The sequence below is a fragment of the Cydia amplana genome, chromosome 23, assembly GCF_948474715.1.
Source record: "Cydia amplana chromosome 23, ilCydAmpl1.1, whole genome shotgun sequence".
NCBI lineage: Eukaryota > Metazoa > Arthropoda > Insecta > Lepidoptera > Tortricidae > Cydia > Cydia amplana.
The window spans coordinates 3017593-3038110 of NC_086091.1; the positions used below are offsets into that span (position 1 = coordinate 3017593).

The 20518-nt window shown below is 36.9% G+C and overlaps 1 protein-coding gene across 1 annotated transcript in view; it reads right to left on the minus strand.

Moving 5' to 3' along the window:
* Positions 1-20518, minus strand: part of LOC134658846 (sperm surface protein Sp17) — a 247923-nt gene that overhangs the window by 134610 nt on the left and 92795 nt on the right. The gene's annotated exons all lie outside the window — the stretch shown is intronic.

Here is a 20518-nt window from a genome sequence, read left to right on the forward strand (position 1 = left end):
AGTTTGCCGAATTTTGGTTGCCAAAATACGTCTGCGAAAAGTTGGTTACTTAACATTGTTTCTATGAATTTATGACGTGTAAATAACACTTGCACTGCGTGGGCTATCAAAATCGCTGCAGACTTTTCTTGGTCTAACTCTAATATATTTATTTAACTCACAAGAAGGATCGATTGAAAATGCAAACAAAATTTGTCACCAAATTCTAAATTCAACGAAACATCCAAATTTAATGTCACGTCGTCGCCGTTAAGCCGCCGTAAAATGTCATAAATTCTGGCTCTAAAACGTGAAATGACAGTATATCACGTATTACTTTGCTTTAGTATTCATAAACGTTCCTGTCATATAATTTAGACATCAAACTGTTGAATTTTGCTGGCTTAGTGATGTGCGAATCGATAATGACATCGATATCTCCAGTAAAACAAATTAATGATTTTTACTATCACCCATTTAGGTACTTAAGAGATCTTAGAGTGCTGACTACAGGTACAATTTTCAATTTGTGGAAGTCTTCATTCAAATATATCTATTTGGGAATGTAGTTCATATAAAATAATTTCGAAAAGACTGATCGACCTCACTGGTGACCGAAGAGCTGGCAGCTTTCTCGCGCAGCGTATTAGCCTCGCAATACAGCGGGGCAATGCTGCCAGCGTCCTCGGCACCATGCCAAAGGGGCCCAATTTCTTGGATTTATTTTAATTTTATTTAGTATTCATTTTTAGTTTTAATTAAATAAGTTAGTTTTTTTTTAAATGTACAAGTACCTCTAGCCTATGTTATTTAATAAAACTATAAAATTTTAAGTCAAATAATTTTTAGGTTCAAACATGAGAGCAATCTTCTTCTTCCCGCCCTTATCCCACGTTATGTAGGGTCGTCACAACATGTTTTTCCCTTCCATTCTCCTCTGTCTTTCGTCACCTCAGCACTCACCTCTTTCTTGCAATCAACTGGAAAAAATGTAATTATACCTACCTGACGCGAGGTTTTTGTTCGGGGGAAATATTTAATACCTACCTATATTTATATACTTAAATAGATACTGCTTGCTACATCTGTTGTATCCACCTAAGGCCCAGCCATTTAAGCAAACAAGCAACAACTGTTGCACTCCGGGAGTGCCGATAGAAGTGAAAACTCACCTCACTATGTTACCGACGCCCTGTAACACGATACATACGTTTAGCGGAGGTATTCTATTTATTTATTATATATTATCAAATAAGATCACACTTTTTCATTGACATGTTTATTTACATACTTCCATGACAACGTCAAATTATTTGAACATAGGTAAAGAGTCTTGAAAAGGAGTCCGCAACATAAATGTCAAATAACATTGAGTTTTTCTTTATTGATTTAAATGCCATTTAAATTATAAGTGGCCACCTTACGGGGCTTACGGTCACGTGATCGCCTTACAGTTTACGGTCACGTGATCGCCTTACGCTATCTCGAAATTATCTTTTTTTCTCCACCTCAAAAAGTGCACAGCGCCGCTAAAGAAGTTTTCACTTCAAAAATCCAAAATTTGTCTGTGGACTTAGAATTTATATCGTAAGAAACATTTTGTTTGAAAATTGAACGGAACAAAGCAAATGGAACTCTGTTCCCATTGAATATTATTTAGATACCTAAAGATTGTCTGGAAGAGATCGCTCTTTAGCAATAAGGCCGCTTGTTGTTTACCTCTGTCTTCATGTATTATTTGTGTTTCCATGTACATTTATTCTGAGGTTTTTTATTTTATTTTATTTATTAGGCACACAAAACAGATAACATTTGTTACATGAAATAATTATTTTCAGTACAGGTTTTGGTTGGGAATGCCATCCAAAGCATGTATGCACATCATGCTACAGTGTGAATGAATTTATTTTAAGGAAGTGTGAATAAACAATAATATTCGATAAAAAACGGAGATATTAAATGAGTAAATATAAAACTGTATTACATGAAAACATATTGGAGCAAAAACTACAACTATGCTAAGCCTACAGCTAACTAACTTAATTACACAGTAAAGCAATTTTTGACACAAAACATAATAATTTACATTAAGAAAAGAGGGAAAATAAAGCAAAGAACTTTAGTATAAACACACATTAAAGGCAAGGAAAATTAAAAAGGTTGTGCAATAAAGAGGATTTGTATTGTGTATTGTAGATTTCATCGAACTTAATAAGACATATAGGTAGGACCGTGAGCCTTACGGCCCGATTCGATTCGACATATCTAATCCATATCGTATCTAGAGCTAGACCTTATATTTGACGTATCTTAAAGTTAGAATCGGGCAGTTAGAAGGGTATAAATAGGTTTAATATTACAAACTTCTCACCTTCAAAGTCATCGATCGTTATCGACGGTTACACCCAAACTAGTTGGCTATTCAATGTCCAGTCATTAAATTCACCCGATTACCACTAATGGTCCCAGTGGGAATAAATTTATTGCAAACAGTTGTAAACTTAATCAGAATCAATTGTCCGGTGAGATATACAAGGTGGGGAGGAATTTAAGATTCGGTAGTCTTTCGGACAAAACGCAAAGACACCGAATAATTATTATTGGTTTTTATTATTGGTGTACGAGTATTTGTCTTTTACGGAATTTGAAGCTTTTATACAATAATCATCATCATCATCATCATCATCAACAGGCTATATTAGTCCACTGCTGGACATAGCCCTCCCCTAAAGAGCGCCAAAGCGCCCTGTCTTCAGCTTGCCGCATCCAGCATCTTCCTGCAGTCTTTCGCAGATCGTCATCCCACCTGGTCGGAGGGCGCCCTACACTACGTTTGCCGAGTCGCGGTCTCCACTCAAGAACAATAGTCTAAAAGCTTCAAATTTCTTTGTTAGGAAAGTGTGTTCAATGATAGTGGAATTCATGATTTACAACTCTTTAAATAATTGAAAGCTTTTCTAAAAACATCCATACATAGTTTTAAACCTTAAAAATCGACGCAGTGCTTCCTCAGACCAAATGATCCAACATTATCTCTTACGAGTATACCTTTCTCTTATTAAATGACTGACATAGTCAACTATTGGCATGGAGGCGTCAAATAAACAAATAAACTATTGGCACGAAGTAGCACAAGACCGACAAAAGTAGCCCTTTCTTGTGTGTCATGGCTCCTCTACACGATGGGCCAACGCCGGCCGCTCCCAGGGACGCATTTATGCGTTAGAGGGAGCAAGTGTTATTGCTATCTCATTCTACCGCATGGCTGCGTCCCTTGGAGTGGCCGGCGTTGGCCCATCGTGTAGAGGAGTCATCAGAGGCATTGTCTCATTTTCGAGACAATGGAGTAGTAGTAGCAGTAGTATATCTTTACCATATCTCACTGTCCCATTTAGATAACCCACCCTGTATGGGAACAAACATCCAAGGGTATCTACGGATGCATGAATCCATTACATATTAACGACTTACTAGCATAGCATGTCTGTACACATATTACCCATTCTTAACCTTATTGCAATGCCATAAGATCTATCAATGGTTTGTGTTATATGACGTTAAGGATTAAAAGCGTATCCGACTTTTGCGTGCCTTTTTGGTAGTTATCGGACGAATCTGCGACCCTTACTGAATCTACAATTGATTTAGTTTTCAGGTCAAGGCTGTTTTGTATGCTACTGATGTGCATTGAGAGGGGTCTCTATTGTTTCCCACAATTTTTTAAGTCATAATGTATTGTTTGTCCGCATTTTCGTTAGTCATAATTTGTTTTTGAAGTGAAAACTTCTTTAGCGGCGCTGGGCACTTTTTGAGGTGGGGAAAAAATGATAAACTCGAGACAGCGTAAGGCGATCACGGAATGACCGTAAGGGCCGTAAGGCGATCACGTGACCGTAAGCCCCGTAAGGTGGCCAGTCATAATTTAAATGGCATTTAAATCAATAAAGAAAAACTCAATGTTATTTGACATTTATGTTGCGGACTCCTTTTCAAGACTCTTTACCTATGTTCAAATAATTTGACGTTGTCATGGGTCATGGCAGTATGTAAATAAACATGTCAATGAAAAAGTGTGATCTTATTTGAGAATGATAATAATATATAATAAATAAATAGAATACCTCCGCTAAACGTATGTATCGTGTTACCGAGCGTCGGTAACATAGTGAGGTGAGTTTTCACTTCTATCGGCACTCCCGGAGTGCAACCGTTGTTGCTCGTTTTTGTTTTTTGATACTGACAACTGACATAAGGAGCCCGATTCAGATTAAATAACTTGTTTCCATTTTGATTTTATTTTGATACGACCATGAAGATCGCTCACGCTGATTGGTGCATGCGAAATGAAGTGAAATTTGTGTGTTAGATACGCGCCAATCACTAAGTCGATCGTCAGGGTCGTATCAAAACAAGTTTCTGGCAGAAAAATAATATGTCTGTGGTCAGACAGCTTATTTTTTTTGTTGTCGATGTGGGAATGTTGTTACGCATCGTCCCCCTGGCCCCGACGTGGGCCCATAATGGGGGGTATGTGGGACTCTCACCTCCTAGCTCTTTTCAGTTATGAAAAGAGGGGAGGAGCCTACCCATTAAGCCCACACCGGCGTTTCCCACAATATGCCGTTTGGGGAGGCGTCCTGGGATCGCGAACATTCTACCAGGACGAGTGGTCAGACACCTGCCTAAATAATTATTCACGCTAGAACGGTCCGTGTCCGGGCCGTGGCGTCGGAGTTTTCGTTTCCTATAGAAAACATCACGTGATCACCCGTCAGGAAACGAAGTGTCGGACGCCTCGGCCCGGATCCGGACCGTTCTAGCGTGAGTCACCGTTAATGTTGACAGATATTGGGAAGGTGCGAAGTCGGTGGAGGGGGAAGTGGCGCTGATCGTCACAAACACAGGTAATCTTATGGAATGTCCGACATTAGTACTAGCGGCAGCCGCTTGAACTAATTTTACTTCATAAGATTTAACGTAGAAAGTCCGACAAAATGAGGGCAGCACCAGTCGTGCACGTAGCGAATAGGCACTGTTTAATTATGAAAGAAGTTAGTTATACCTATACCTACTAACACATATATAACAAAGGTACCCTTTGTGTTTTGGTCACGCTATGGAATTAAAACTGTTCTATTTTTATTGTCAATTCCGCGTCCTTCATATTATTTGATTGCAGTGAACGGATATTTGTTCGTAGTTTGATTGTAAGTGGACATCGTCATTATTGTTACACTCAAAAACATTAAAAACGGTTCGCTATTCACATAGAATTCCATAGAACGGGAGCCGTTTTAATTGATTTTCAGTGTTATGTTTAACTATTCATTGAATACTTCAAACTTCAAATACACTTGGATGATTGCGTTTTAATTTCCTATATCCGGATTACGTAGGAGTAAATACTTTTATTATTTTTATTTAAGTACATTCAATTCTTTTGAGAATAGTAAGTATAGTAACTAAAGATTTCCTTATTTTTACTTTCAGGCACAGAATAAATAATAGTACTAGGTACAGAAGATTCACTCTCTAACAAAACGCGTTTACCGCTAGGTGACGCAAGCGCGAGCAGGCGTCCGTTCCGTAGCGGTGCGCGGCAACCACTATGGCTAGACACCAAAATTGGTGTGGGCCGCATGTACTTGTAGCGACGCGACGAAATCGCGGAGTGAGCCACGCCTGTTTCAGGTAGGAACTTAATTTTTATAGCTTCGTTAAGAAAAATAGTTAGGAAACATTTAATACTCATTCTGGGGAGCGGTAAAATTTTCTTCTAGATAACTGTAACTTTCAGGACTTATACATTAAAACTTTTTACTTTAAAGCATTAAACTAAAAATATCCTAAGTTAAACACGTTCTCACAGGTTCAAAAATAGCTGTAAAAGCTTTAGATGAATCCATACTAATATAATATTATAAATATAAATGCGAAAGTGTGTCTGTCTGTATGTCTCTTTGTTACCTCTTCACGCTTAAACCGCTGAACCGATTTAGTTGAATTTTGGTATGGAGATAACTTGAGTCCCGGGGAAGGACAAAGGGTAGTTTTTATCCCAAAAATCACCCTTTAAGGGGGTGAAAAGGGGGTGGAAGGTTGTATGGGGAATCGTTAAAAAGCAGATTGGGTAAAAATAAGCTGCCCAAATTACTAACTCCACGCAGACGAAGTCGCGGGCAAAAGCTAATATAATTATAAGTACCTAATCCTCAATATCTGACAACTTGCCGTAAACTAGGTTCAAAATTGAGATAACATCGGACGCAATGCAGGTGCTACGTGACTAAAAAGTTATATCCAGTATTACTATCCGTTTGTGACATTAAAATAGAAAATATATGATTTTATTCATTGTAGTTTATAACCTAGAAAAGGATAAAGAATATCATTTTCATCCCATCGTGGGGATATCTGCATACACCCGCGAAAAAATTCAAAGAAGTATGTGAAGGCCCGAAATCGCTATGGACCAGAGTGTATCTAGATCTAGATCTTTTTAGGGTTCCGTACCTAAAGGGTAATAACGGGACCCTATTACTAAGACTCCACTGTCCGTCTGTCAGTCCGTCTGTCCGTCTGTCACAAGGCTGTATCTCATGAACCGTGATGGCTAGACAGTTTAAATTTTCACAGGTGATGTATTTCTGTTGCCGCTATAACAACAAATACTAAGAACAATAGATAATGGTACAAAACCCTGCGCGAGTCCGTCTCGCACTCGGTTTTTCCTTCAGTGTGTGACATCTATTTCAGTCCATATTTGATTAGAAACTCGCCTGTTGGAATTATTACCAAGCAATGGCGTTATGTGTCTCAATTAGAATACATTTGTCCATTATGTCATTGTCTATTGTCGACGATAGCGAGCCGGTAGCCATTGTGCCGTTGGAAACTTGTTAGCGACGCGATAAAATGTGAATAATGTCGCTCTATGAATAATCGAACTATAGTTCGTTTTTTTTAGCATTAGAAAGAACTTGAAAGAAGGTAAGCGATTTTGACATGTCTTTTAATTGAAAAACACTTTTTAAAAATCAATAACTATTACATGAAAGCAGAAGACTATAAAAGATCGTATTAGATTCATAATTACATATTTACCGTAACTTATTTTTAAAATGTGTTTTTCAATTAAAAGACACATCAAGATTGCTTACCTTATTTCTAATGCTAAAAAAAAACGAACTATAGTTAAATGACAGAAGATATACGTCAAACCGGTGACAAGAAATGTATTTGTTGGCTAAGTGTCTAAGTGTGTGTGTGTGTCTATGTTTTAAAATATATAATGTGCAATTTACGTAGTCTTAAATACCTGTTTAATGCTACATAGGTGCGAGGTTGTCTGGAAGAGATCGCCTTGTAGCATTAAGTCCGCCTTTTGTACGTTTGTATTTTCTATAGTGCAATAAAATTAAATAAATAAATAAATGCATATAAATAGGCAATCAACAAAATCTTCACCTAAAAACGACAAATATTACGCCAATAGTCACGCCATTCTACGCCCTAGCTTGATAGAAATAAGCAGTGAAATCGCGTGGCAAACTACGTTTTTACATCACTATAGTTCTGAGGTGTACCTAAAAGGTAAAATGTAAAATTACCGGACAAGGCTTCCTCGAAATCGATACTTCTCGACCGATTACACACCCACTTTGATGGGCCTTGGGTATATTCAGAGCTGGACTTACCTATTTACAAGAGCGAATTTATTTACTAATGCTTTCAGGTTTCAAAGTAACTTAATCGATTACGAATATTTTAGTAAAATGTTTTAATTTTTGATGTGTTCGTAATTTTTTTGTAAACCAACTTTTAAAAAATGGCGCTGACGACACGATTTGATATTTAACCATTTTAACACATATTATAGGTATCAGTGAAAAAACATTGGTCAAAGTGATATAATATAACAAAATCATTTATCCATATATATACATTTTTTGATCATTTTATACATTTTAATTATGACTTTTATTCGTGTGTCGATAGATGGCAGTAAATTTACTGTGACTACATAATTTACTATGACAGGACCCCTCTATACTATCTATTCTCTTTGCTAGTATACTGTCGACAGCAAATAGAGTTACGACGGATAATGGAGGATCCAGTGACGTACAGCTTGCAGCTCGGCCAGATAAGTAGATTGTCTTCAAGACAACACAGAATATTCGTACTTACTTAGCCATACTAAAGAATGAGCACACATTAAGCGCTCCTTGTTAAGTAAGGCGTACTACACTGTAAATGATTTTATACACGATAGAGATGCCTTTAAGCCTGTAGCTTGATTTCGATAGTATGATAAGAGTTCAATAAATATTGTTTTTTCATTGTAAATTAAATATGCTAGTGTCCAGTCGAATTGACACATGAGACAATCATGTTCTCGCTTGATTATATTGTTTAATTTAATTTTAGTTTTGGACACTTGGAGACCATATACATCTCTAAGTAATTGTTTATTTTATTTTTAATGATTCGGACACTTAGAGACCTTTACATCTCTAAGTCAATTTAGGCTAGTAATTATGTGAAGCTATACCGTCTTTTATGTAACATACGAGCACAAAATGCTGTGTCTCACAGCTAAGTGTTATCACTATTTTAATATTAATATAGGCCGGTAGCTTGAACATGTCATGCTCGCTTAAAAGTCTTTGCTTACGGTGGCGTCGTTGATCGGGTCGCCACTTTCCCGAATGAAGGTTGAGGGAGGCGATGGCTGAGATACGCGTCGTACTCGTGAACGGGTGCTGTTTGTGGAGACGGGTCTGTTTAAGCTAACACGAATATATTTAGTAACTTTATTTTTTAATTTAATTGCAGTGAGACTCCTCATTCGGTTCTCGTATGTTTTTTTTTTCTCGTAATGTGTTAATCATACAGGATTGTGACTCTTGGAGACCCTATACATCTCTAAGGATAATTTGATAAACTATGTTATTTTTTAGTTCTGACACTTAGAGACATTTACACCTCTAAATAAGTTTAGATTTTTTTTTCCATGTATCTGTTTTGTTTTTATTTTAATATTATTATTATAGTTTTTTTATGTAATTCTACATTAAGAGACCTTATACATCTCTAAGTAATTGTATTACGTTAGTTTGATTTGGTAGTTGTAGTTGTATTTAATAATTGTTGATGTATAATTATTATTATTTTGCTTGTATGTAAATTCAATGTTGACGTGTAAAAGTGCCCTTGTGGCCTATTTGCTGAATAAATGTTGAAGTTGAAGTTGAAGTTAAATGACTCACTTTAGACCGGGCCGTGTCCGGGCTGGAGCTTCCGGCTCTTACTTTTCTATGACAGATGACAGGTGATCACGTAATGCTTTCTTTAGAAAGCTTCGGAAGCTCCGGCCCGGACACGGCCCGATCTAACGTGAGTCATCCTTTATGCAGATTAGAAACAACTAATATTAGTAATTGAAATAAATGTTAGAAACCTATTTAAAACTATATTTTATCTTATCTTATTCTTATATGAGGTGAGCCAGAGATAACTAATTAATTTACACTTTACATAGAATACTGTTCTAACATCACCACTGCATCCTAGATGCAATTACTCATGCATCGATGCACAATCCAAGCTCAATAATGCAAGCGTATCAACATCCTCCACTCTAAAACGTTACATCTTCTACCATTCTCAAGGGCGCTTACGGCCTTTTAGATTAGACACACTCTCTCAGCCCAACACTAACTTCCAAAACGTCACATCTTCTACCATTCTCTAGGGCACTTACGACCTTTTAGATTAGACACATCCTCTCTCAACCCACTTCTAACTTTCAAAACGTTGATCTTCTAGCACGCTCAACGGCACTTACGACGTTTAAGATTAGATACACCTCTCTCAACCAACCTGTAACTTTCAAAACATCACATCTTTTACTAGTCTCAAGGGCGTTTACGACCTTTATAAAATTATAAACGCCAACACCGAACGCGAACTGACTTAAGGGCCGCGTTTCTCCAAAGAAGTTAAGACCATTCCGATATTGAGACAGGGGAGCGGTTGCAACGAAATTGGACTTTAAAGTGATATAGATAAGAGTCAGGGTTAGTTAGTGTAAGTAGTTGGTGGTGTTTGGTTCGTTACACAAATATAGTTGCCGAGATAGACCGCGGTATTCGGAAAACAAGATCCGTCTAGAGAACGATACGATACGATATGTACAAGATACCGTAGTTTAGATTTCAACTAGATATCTTTTGCAGCTCAATTCGGGCAACCAATGTCACTTTTACGTTAAATTATCGGATTAAGATCGTTTCAAAATCGTTTTGAGATCTAAAAATGCATAGCGAGACGTTTTAGACATTGTGGAAATCGTTCAAGAGTAATGATAACTCGTGGCATATTAAAGATAATGTAAAAATACCGGACAAGTGCGAGTGGGACTCGCCCGCCGAGGGTTCCGCACTTTTTAGTATTTGTTGTTATAGCGGCAACAGAAATACATCATCTGTGAAAATTTCAACTGTCTAGCTATGACGGTTCATGAGATACAGCCTGGTGACAGACAGACGGACAGTGGAGTCTTAGTAGTAGGGTCCCGTTTTTACCCTTTGGGTACGGAACCCTAACAAGTAAAATCGCAACAAAGTATACAGAGTAAAGGTCCGATTCGAACTTTAACATACGGCAAAAGATATACAGTGTGGAAAGATAAGTCGGGCCCTGGAGGGAAACTACCTTAAATGCTTAAGCTGGCTCATTTTACTTAATGGAGACATTCCTTTATTTTTAAAAAGAAACAAAACTGCATTCAAAGATTGTACTGCGGGCTTAGCACGGGCGTATCATATTGCACGTGGTATGATACGTTGTCTTCTAACGTTATTGGTAAATTTGTCATATCGCTGAGCATGGCCCCGAGCTACGATAAGCCTACCACGTCGATATTGAATAAAGTTATCGACTATCATACGATAGTGACCACGACTGTCTATGCGTAGAGCTTATGAAAAATCTATTCAATGGCTGCCCTTATTCATATGTCGGACGTGTGTCGGACATAGTTTGAACATGAATAGTCAATTTTATTACTACACTTCCAAATTGAAAAGTGTTTAAAAGGAGTGACAGCTTTATACAAATTGACCTACATTATAACATGCACGGATAATCGTGTTTGACAATTGAGTCAATTGACAATAATTTGACATTGACAAGCATCGCGTACGCGCGTGATCAGTGAAAATATCAGAATACAAACCAAGTTGAAGAAAAATACTGATTTGCTGTGAAATCTAAAGAAAATGCCACGCATAATGTAAGTTTCTCTAAAAACCAATAATTTATTTACAGAAAAAGTTATAATTCGTTTGATCATAACTGATTTTGTCATGAATATGTTTTTCAGTCGATGCTTTGACGCAAAAGAAAATGCTAGCAAAATATATAACTCAGCATCCCCTGTTCGCCTCCAGGGAGTACAGGGAGGACCATGAGCCTCTCGGAAGCCAGAGATAAGTGCAGTGCTGCATACAAGTTCTATGAGAGCACGATCCGTACAGATCAGTGGCATCAGTGGCAGCAGGCATGGAAGTCGGTAAGTACTATGCTAATAATTAATACAGATCAACCTCATCTCAAACTAAGCAAAGTTTGTAGTATGGACACAAGAAACATCCATAACTTAGCATTACTTAAAACATTCAGTGCCAGCGCGAGCTACGCGCTACGAGTGTAGCCGATAACACGGGAAAAACCGTATGTAGCAAAAAGCGCCTACGAACAGTGAACTCCCCTAGTGAGTCGCTGGCAGTTAATGTGTTAATGTTTGTTGTTTATCTTGTTGATATTAGCCCAAATCCAGTTTCTAACTACCGTTGCAGGTAGGGTCATCAAGTCATCACTGAATACAATTTAGCTGTTAAATGTGTCAATTATCTATAAATTCTATTTTTATTGTCAGACTTGTCGTTAATTGAGCTGCAAAGTTAGAAAAATCAATGTGGCAGCAACCCAGGCTCCGCTAGCAGTGAGCGGTAACTCAACCAATTACCGGGAGAACTGGCTTGTCTAAAATGGATCCAGAAGAATCAAGGATTGGAGATGTAAGTACACCTTTCTTAAACTAAAATCATGAAGAGTTTATTGTGCCATTTAAAACTATTGACACTGATCTTCTACTATGACTATGTTCTACTAAGTGACAAAAGTTTGTTAAAAACTGTTCTATGACTACTATAATTGCATGAAGTTGTCATGGCAACAATGGATGTTGTAAAAGTTGATCCAACTGTAGATTAATTACCTAACTAGAAAGTTCTAGTTTGTTATACTTGTTTTTGGTAAACTAGAGTTAACAACATTGAAAGATACACTACTAAACTACCAATTGACATTTTTTTCACACTGCAGAAAAAAGTCATAATGATTGTAACAACAATTAAAAACTTTGGAACCTGTAGACCTCACTTTCAAAATTGTTTTTTTTTACCCTGTCTGAATATTGTAGAAGCTGGTTTTGTATGTAAGAATTCAAGTGTATTGACAAAAGAAAAACACCACCACACTTTGTGCCATGAATCTAAGACATAAGGATAAAATATTATTAATATTTAATTTTTATGTACAGTCTAACTGCACAGGTAAAAAGGCATTCGACTGCAGTTTCCAAACCGGCTTTACCTGTGCAGTTGAACTGTACAGTGTACATGCTAAACTGCGCAGGCATAGCCTAGTGTGTATTGCCAGCAGTTTAATTGAAAGATTTAAGTAGGTACTCTTATTTTAAATGTTTTCATTTGCAATACCCTAAGTGGTTTGATTGTATACGTGACAATGGGAAGAATTATGATTTTAGCAGCCTATGTATGTAGGTATGTATGTATGTGTGTGGGTATGTTTGTGTCGTGTATTACCCTAGCATAAAAGCTTAACTACTGAGACAAATATTGTTGAATAAGATGTTCATTGGTATGTTTTTATGCCGCAGGTGGCATAGACTACACTTTAATACATAATAGGTACTCTTTAATAAAATAATAATAACAAAAATGCTTTAAATAACGGATTAATAGTTACTGGAACAAATTTTAATTTATTTTCAGTCGAAACGAAATCGGACCAATGAAACTATAAAATCCCCCTGACTTAAAAACGACAGCTTTCTAAAAATGACATTAATTTCTTATAATTTGCAAATGAACCTCTGTACTAGCCTGCGCCACTATAGAATCATGACCTCATCTAATCTATTTGTTTCTGTTTCAGTCATAACATATTGGAGGATGTATTGATGGAAGCTCGGGACGGCGTGAGTGCAGCAGGCTTTATTTTATTAATTTAGGATTTAGTCGAGGAGCGAAATAAGACCATCGCCATGTTCAGATCAAAGACCAATCTTTATTTTTTGTACATGCATAGATAGCACAACGGCCACAGACAACACAACATTACAGAGGACACTCAAGTTATCGAGGACACGATAGAAATTAACTAAAATCTGCAGCCTCAATTATTTAATGACTTATTTAGAAAAGGGATAGTCATAATATTTAGCTATAGAACGAGAGAGTGCGCCAAAAAAAAGTTCTGACTTTCTGCCTGGAACACACTTCTCAGCAGGCACGTCCATGCATTTCGAAGTCAATAGTAAAAGTGTTTATTTGTTAAGCATATGTAGGTGAAACTATTACAGTGGTATTTAAAAGGTTTTTTCTAACAAACCTTTAAGTTGCAATGTATGTATCAAGTACCTACATATTACAAGATAAATTAGACCCCACGTCTCTTTATTCGATTGAGCTAAAACTTAATATACATTATTTAAGTTGGGTGATAACTGATAACGCAATATTATGGTAGGTACCACCGAATATCTGATGATGGACGCAGGATGTGGTCAAAGAAACTCTTTGATATATATAAAGCAACCTAATTTGTGTTTGGGTTTCTTAGAAATTGTTTTTATGAGTAGGTATTAATTGCCTGTTAAGGCCCCAGTACACAATGCGCCATTCTGGAGGACGCATTTATGCGTTAGAGGGAGCAAGTGATATTGCCATCTCATTCTACCGCATGGCTGCGTCCCTTGGTTTGGCCGGCGATGGCCCATTGTGTACAGGGGCCTTTATAGTCGGCAATAAAAACTTTTATCAAAAATATCATTTTTATTTGACAAGATATGTACTTACCACCTTATTCATAAAACTTTACGGACCTGATTTAGTTAAATAATTTTTTATCCCTTTCTTTCAAATACATAAGGGAGCCGGTCTACCTAGCTTTATTTGACGTTCATAAGCGCATTGTAATTATGCCTACTTGAATAAACTATCTTTTATCTTATCTTTATCTAAGTCAAAATGACAGATAAAGACAAACGATTCATAGCTAATTCAGGGCAGTAACACTTTTATGAATAATGCCACTAGGCTAAGCGTATTATGAGACGCAGGCGACGCAGTTCATGCAGCGCAGCACAGAGCAGATTTTGTAAAGTATGGAACGTCCTTACTCTGGAGTGTGCGTACCTAAAGGACGTTCTATACTTTACAAAAATCGCTCTGTGCTGCGCTGCGTGACCTACGTCGCCTGCGTCTCAGCATACGCTTAAGTTTCCGTCACACAGGCGCGTTTCCCGGGCGGGGCGTGAGCGTTTTATATGTAAAAGCGGCGCGCCCCGCTAACGCCCCGCCCGGAAAACGCGCCTGTGTGACGAAGCCTTTAGCCTTACGGCTTGGCCATGAGCATGACATTGCTCGACTGGCTTCGGCTAAGGCGACAACCATAGGTTGTAGCGAGACACAGCGATCGGACCTTTCGTTCCCATCTAGCCTTCCCTGCCTTAGCCGGAGCCAGTCGCGCAATGTGGCCAACGCGTTAGTATTTTTATAGTTTACCCCGCGACATCATTAGTAGTTTGTTTCAGTTCTTATAAATTGAAATAGATGTCATACACTAAAGATAAAGTGATCAAGTCCACCGGTGGCCAAGGCTGGAAACGAGGCAGGGTACGCGGCTAACGTCCCAAATTCTCTTATGTAAGTACATATATATGTTTTGACGACCGGTCTGGTCTAATGGGTAGTCACCCTGCCTGTGAAGCCGCGGTCCTGGTTCGAATCCCGGTAAGGGCATTAATTTGTGTGATGAGCACAGATATTTGTTCCCGAGTCATGGATGTTTTCTATGTATTTAAGTATTTGTATATTATATATATTAGTAGGTACTTATGCAATTTATAGAGCAACGAAATCCCTCTAGTTAGTGGGCCATACTATCATTATTAATTAATCCAGCATGGCAGCAGTTCAGCGGTGGGTGTGTGAGTGGATGGGCAACAAAGGGGTTGTAAAATGTTATCATAGCTAATTATATATTTAATTCAAATATAACAATGCCAGGCGTTTTATTTGGGGGAATAGTAGTGTCAGGTGATGAAAGTACACAAACCACTTGAGCGCCTGCAGGAAGACCATGAGCAAATTGCACCTGACTCACAATTGCTTCACGCATAGTTGTATATGTCTTCTACTTTTTCTTAACACATACCTAGGCGTAATCGAACAGAGTAGTACTATTATTTATTCTGTGACAGAGTACAAAAAGTACGATTGCGAAAAGTACGAGTGGATTATATACGTAAAGCAAAAACGCCTGGCATTGTTATATTTGAATTAAATACATAATTAGCTATAATATCACACCAAACACAGAGCTCTATAAATTGCACACCTTCAATTGATTTTACAACTCCGTTGTTGCCCAACCACTCTCACACCCACCGCTGAACTGCTGCCAGGCGACCGGATTAATTAATAATGATAGTATGGCACACTAACTAGAGGGATTACGTTGCTCTATAAATTGCATAAGTACCTATTTCCGTGGCTAACTCTCCGGTTATATCGTTGTCTGAGTACTCTGAGTGTGTCTGAGACCAAAACACTTTTTCCCTTTTCAGGTCATTACTATGTATACCTATACATTACGGCCCTCGCTCCGAGCCGTTCCTGGTGCAAAAGCTGCCCATAGTAATCCAGCGTTGAAAAGTTGCTAGCATCATGGGCACTTTCGCACCGGGGACGACAATTAATGATTTGTTTGTATACCATAATTTAATGTGAAAATAAACTTGGTTTATCTTTTTGGCAATAGTTGTGTTATTTACCCATTTATAATATTCTCTCCAGCAGCACAGAGCCGATATTGTTAAGAGCCCATCAACGTGCACACTAGCGCCACTGCTAAATAATCGTGATTATTTCAATTTAACGTCAGGTATTTAAAAAAAGGGGGCCGCTACGTACTGTATTTTGTATTTGGGGCATTATCTATGAAAAGGGACCTTATTGTCGATGGCGCTTACATCGCGCGGCATTATATTTATATCGGAGCATCTTGTACAAATTAATAAAATCAAATGATATAAACTTTATCCTGGTCTCTGGCACCAATTGTAACACTCTCCCACCTCTCTACTCAACTAACCCTACTTTACCCTACCTAGATAGATCTAGACTAGCCTAAAACACTAAAAATTCCAATAAGAAAATCTAAAATTCTAAAACCCTTTTAAAATACCGCAATCCGTAAATACCTTTATTAATAATTATAAAATAATGTAAATAACCTAAAAAGCTAATTAAATAAGTTAATATCTTGAATTGGATCAGTAAATTGGCCAAATGATCGTTTAGTGTTTATGTAGAACCCTTCGTCGTAACCGCTAATAGTAACCGAAATCCTTTTCGCATATAAGGAAAGAGTTATGAATATTACGCCTATAAATCCTAATAATGTCAAATAATAATTAACCCTTGAACTATGTCAAAGTAACACATGTCCGAGGTGTAAGAAAGATCATTACAAGTTTTAGTAATGTTTGTATTAGTCAGACTAAGTCTGTAATATGATGTAAACAAAAAGTCAATAGTAAAATGTCATAATTAAGTATGTCCGAGAAATGTCATAGTAAAATTGTCAGTAAAGTATGTCAAAGTAAGTAAAGTCTGTCAAATGTAATAGTCAGTTGGTCAATGTCAGAATGAATTCTAATAAATGTCACAATTACAAACATTTTTGTTTTTGGGGTATAGATGTCGCTCCGCCTCCGCGACACCCGTGATCATCATCCAGTTGCAGGTCAGAATCCCCGCCCCAGTTCGGAAGGAACTATTTTGTGGTCCAGAAGGGACATCTTTTATAATGACTGGCCTACTTCACCATTTGACCAAGTCATTATTTGTGACATTTTTCGTCAGCATTGAGAGGACATCAAAGAGACAATTTAACATAACAAAATACTGGTAGTAGAGCAGCTGTATTTGATCCACTCTAAATCCCCAGAATACTGTAATTTTGTAGTAAACATATTTTAGTATACAATGAAATGATATTATCCAGACCGTTGTTGTAGTCATTCTGAATCACACTTTCGGACCAAAATAAACTACGGTCTTGCATCTGCCTCGACCTAGCCCAGACAAACCACCCATTGATATATTTCAATAATAATATGACCTTGTATTTTTAAGGCCAAGTGTGAAAATTACAGATCTGTAGAAAACAGAATGAAATCGTCATACAGACTGCCAAGGGACAGGCAAAATAAATATTTCTTTCATAAGCAAAGTGACTCTACAATACTACAGTATATTGTGGTTATTAACTTTAGTTTTTCCCACAATATATTTCTACCAGTAGCGTTGCAAAGGACCAAAATATATTTAAAGTCATAAGTAAATAAGTCAAGTTTGTCAATAAGTCATAAATAAGTATATGTAATAATATCCTAACAATCCCTAACCCCACACTACATCCTAGCTATAGCTATTTTGAAATTAACCCATAAACCCATAATTATAATCGTAATATACAATAAAAATAGCCATATCAATGGTGTCGAAGGGGAACCTAGCTATCTACTGTGAATATCTAATGGCTTTGTTACATTAAAATTATAAACCTAGATTAATCCTAGATTCCCTAAGCCAAACAAATATAAAACCTAGCCCTAACAGCTAAACTAACCAACTAATCTACCGATATATTTGCAAACTAGTATCCCGGGATACACATTTAATTTACTCGCGTAATTACTCGATGTGCAATGAGTAATCTCTAGTCTACAGCTAACTAAGACGAGTGAGGAAGCTCGATTTAGTCTAGATCCTATTCCTCGTGTGCTGGCCAATATATCCACACAGGGGGTTGGGACAGCGGATATATAGCCGGAAAAGGGTAATATAAAAGTGAATATATAAATATATAGATACGGGATATTTGGACTAGAACCTGGCTTTTTTAAGAAGTCTAGTTGACAACCCAAATCGTCCAGATTCCAGGGGTAAAACCTGTCTTAATAAACGCAGGAACTGCCAGGTCCCACCTGGTATTTATCAAAAATCCGCAATTAGTGAACTAGGGCTGTAGTTGACACCGTTTGGTTACCCGCCCTATTTCTCTAACCACCCAGCACTGTGCTGAATTGGAACTTGTTCTATCTACCCCATAATTTATATAAGGAAGCTATGAACTATTTCACAAAACTACTTTAAATTAATATATAAAGTCCTCCAACCAAGGTCATTTCAGTGTTAAATATCACTAAAATAATCCAAGTCAAAACACTAAATATATTAAACACAATTAAATCACAAATTAATAAATTGCACTGAAAACTAAACAAGACTTTAAAACCTTTAACACTATTGATTTGTAACCTAAACTTCACTAATATATTCACACACATTAGCGCTTGTCTGAGCACAAATCAATAAACAAATAAAATAATTTAAATTCACTATGAATGGCACTATGAACAACACAAACTTTATAATCTTATTAAGTCTATTGATCAATAGTTTAGACTCCACTTAGTACAAATTTAAATACTAGCGCTTGTCTAATCTACAAACCAATAAACAATAAAACCCTCAAAATTAACACAAATTAAATGAACTTTTCTAAAACTATCAAATAAAACCCCACAACAAGTTACGTTATATTATGCTCCAACCCAAACTCTACCAGCATCATAAGATTCTAGCAAAGTCCAGGCCAGGACACAACATAGGTAACCTAGATTAACCTAACCACCTACACTATTGAACCAGTTCCAACGGACTGCTGAAGGCCAAGAAAATGCTTGTGCAATTCCTTATAAACATCCCTACCATGCCATGACGCTTCCCCGCTATCCCCAGTTCCTTTGCCCTCATTGGTATACCTCAAACCAATGCTGAACTTCATAATCGCATACAAATTAAACCTTATTTACTAATTAAAATAAGGCCCAATTTGACCTACTTAATGGGTGTGGTTTAAAATATTATTTTGACGGCTGTGGGCTGACATCTCAGTTTCTTTTAGGGTTCGCATCTCAAAAGGCAAAAACGGAAACCCCATAGGACCACCCGTGCGTCCGCCTATCTGTCTGTCACAATCTACCTTCTCCGAAATTACTGGATTATTTAAATTCAAATTTAGCACTTGTGACTCAAAGTAGGACATGCATTGTAAACAAATGAATTTTAAATATGGATGCCGTTCTTGGGGAATAAATGAGAAAATCTAAAAATAAAGTTCTTCGAACTATATCGCGTTGCATATCAAACAAAAGATCTCATTGTAAGAATTTCAAATATGTTCTTTTTTTATAATTTTAGGATAAATAGTTTAGACATTTCACTCACGTTTAACATAAAAATAAATTGCCAAAAACCATGCAACTTACTGAACCCCCCGGAACGCGAACCCGACCCGCACATGGCCATTCTATTCTAATCGTCTTTGTTTTTCTATATGAGCCATTTATTGTAGAGCTCCGCCCTTTCTTAATTCTTTATAATATGGTTCAATTTTGCATAGAATATTTTAACTAAAACAAACATATCTCATTCATTTTTATGATGACGTGCGAAGTGTTAGTCGAAATTTGAAACTAGTACTTGAGCTAAGAGAACCAATCTAATTTTTGGGCAATGTTTTATAATGCAAAAGCTTTATGACATTGAAATAAAGTTCAAATTATTTTATAAACAAGTATCTTAATAAATTGGTTTACTATAAATTACCAGGCCCCTCAAAACTTTATCTAGAATTTCAGTCACTTCGGCTTATTTAAGATGTAAGACGAAAAATAGCTGTTCCAATTACCGTGAGAAACAAAAATTAAATTTAGCCGATTTAAAAATAGAATAATTATATGTTTACATATAATGATAACATGATAGATAGATTCTGGCATGTTACAATAAATTGGTTCCGTGACCGCGGATAACTTAACATATTTTTTATAGTTTATATTTTATAATAATTCGTTCATTTATAAAATTATGCCGTGACTGTTTTGTTTTATATAATTTATATTGAATTAAGTTTATTTCATTTGATTCTATTATTTGATCAACGTTATTAGTTTCATTTTAATTTTGAGTTACATGTCTTGTTTTGGATCAAAGTTGTTGTTATAGTTGATTTGTGTAAACGGTCGATTATAGCAACACAATTGTTGTCGTGAAAACGGATAGCATATTATGGGATTGAGTTTTTTTGC